General features: G+C 49.0%; 1 pseudogene; it reads right to left on the minus strand.

The window, feature by feature from the left end:
* Positions 1-1,077: 1,077 nt before the first annotated feature.
* On the minus strand, positions 1,078-1,909 carry LOC102829129 (annotated as a pseudogene).
* Between the last annotated feature and the right edge of the window lie 431 nt (positions 1,910-2,340).

Below are 2,340 nucleotides of genomic sequence, written 5' to 3' on the forward strand. Positions count from 1 at the left end.
GGAAGGTGTAAGCAATAGCTGCTTGGTGGCTTCTGCTACTCAGCATAAAATGCAGCCTCGTTGGATTAAAGATACCTGTGCGGGAAAAGTGCTGGTGTAAACAAGCACTCCAGTAACTGTGAGGAGACAGCCTCAGCTTCGTCCCGTGAAGATGACTTGGGCTCCACATGCAAACCCCAGGCTGGCTCTGCAGCTGCTAACGAGAAATCTGGCCAGTGTGACAGCCCCCAGACCTGGCAAGACCACTGATATGTGAGGACTGGACAGGTCCTCCCGGATGACCCACTTGTCTGAGGCAACCACACCACTAGTGACAGTGTGGGGCAAGTGGTACTCACTTCCCTTCCTGTTTCTCTTTCCAAAGTTACAAGGACAAGTGGCCTACAACTATTTAAGATTTACAATTCTCTGTAAAGGAATCTCCAGAGAGGTGACATATCCAGGTCCTACCACACAGTGCACATAACCATCCAGCTTGAGGGCTCTCTGCTTGTCATTCTGGTGACAAGCAAATCTGCTCTTAAACTCTCAGCCATCTTCACCATAATTTGCTCACCACAGAATTCTTTCCCCTGATTTTGTCAGAGCGGGTAAACAGAAATGAATGTAATGAAATGGTCGGAATAAAACCGGAGTGAGAGCTATTGAAAACCTGCTACTGCACGCCTGCCCCAGTTTCGCTTTTGCTCGGTGTCCTTTTTAGGTATCTTGCGCATCCCTGTCACACTAGGATATCTCAGGGCTTAACCACCCAGCCTAGCGTATAAAACACCAAGGATGGCCAGAAAGCAGCCTTCATCATGGAAGGGGGTCCCATTAAGGGTTGGAGACAGCATATCATACTGCTGCTAGGGTTTTAGAGATGGGTTCCTGAGAGACTCCAATGCTCTCCGTCCTTCAAACCGGCCACATGGCTTTACACAAACTGTCTGCAAACCTACTGGCTTGCCAGGAAAGGGAGTTTGGAGCAGCAGTGACTGGTGGGCCCCAGAACCTGTGTCAAGTCCTCAGAAGAAAATTAACTAGGATCCACCAGTCTTTCTCCTCCTTTCTCTTAAAAGCATGGTATTCGATGGCTTACCTTAAACACACAAAGTTCCTATCAACAAATAACGCTGGTGTTCCCAGAACACATAACGCTGGTGGTGGTTCTTCTAATAGTCTGCCCTTCTGTCCTATTGCACTATCCAATCTGGGGGGGTGGGCAGGGGGAAATAACCCGAGGAGATATCTGAGGGAGTGGCAAGGGCCACGGGCCTGAGGGGCGGGGCACTGGGCAGGACTGTGTTCCACATCAGCTCTCCAACTCTGGAGGGCCTCCACCTCTTCTCGCACCACCAGCGGGAGTTCACAATTCTTTTGTCGCAAGTGATATTTTAGACATTTCCTGAGCTCGCTCTCGCCTCTAGTCCACTCAGGCATCTTGAGTTTGGAGTTGAGATTGTAGTAGGCACCTTCTACCTCTCGAACGCTGATCCAGTGCTGCCTTTTGAGAGGCAACTTCAACGGACCCCAGCACAGGCTGGCGGCCAAACTGATGATGAAGCCAAAGACATTAGTGAGAGAGATGACACCGACATCCTGCACTTATCCCACCACATAGCTTCATAGCCTTTGGCTTGAAGGATGCCATGATGACGTTTACGTCGTAGTTCCTGTTTCCTAGCATACTCTCCGTGTGAGGCGTCACCATAGTGTTTGAAGATAACCTCTGGAAAATGTCTTGCAGCATTTTCTGGGTGAAGGCAATGCTGTCCTGGAAGACGTTGTTGAGGGCATGGAGGGCACAGAGCTCCCTGCGCTGCTTCTCTGGGTGGATTTGTGGGGGCGCTGCCTGGGGCAGCTCCGCGGATTCCAATTTGGCCTTGTCTCCTTTCCATGGCACGCAACTCATGTTTTTCGTTTTAGGTTCGAGAAAGGGCTAAAAAACACCCAGCCTTACCTCCTGAGGATGATTTTCCTCAGTCTTTGCAGCGTTCCTGAGATCCACTTTATTTTCTGGTGTCCATGATTTATGCTTTGTCTGTGGGAAACAGAGTTGGAATCAAAATGGGGAAAAAAAAACAAAACAAAAACGCTTCTTTCTTCTCAATAGAAAAATAACTCTTGAATTTCGTGTATTTCGCTAGCACTGCCAAAACGTACAGTTAAAAAAAATTATTAAACCAAAGCATGAAATCTAGGACTTTCTCTTTTCTCACCCTCCTTGCCCATCCCACCGCCCTCCCAAACCCACGATTTGCTGGCTGTGTTTTCCCCTGCAAATGCCAGCCAGGCCTCAGTGCAAATGGACCCCACGGGATCGGTCACAGCGTTCCTTTTCTTCCATTTCTTTTCAAA

Source organism: Chrysochloris asiatica, unplaced genomic scaffold, assembly GCF_000296735.1.
Source record: "Chrysochloris asiatica unplaced genomic scaffold, ChrAsi1.0 scaffold00212, whole genome shotgun sequence".
Classification (NCBI taxonomy): domain Eukaryota; kingdom Metazoa; phylum Chordata; class Mammalia; order Afrosoricida; family Chrysochloridae; genus Chrysochloris; species Chrysochloris asiatica.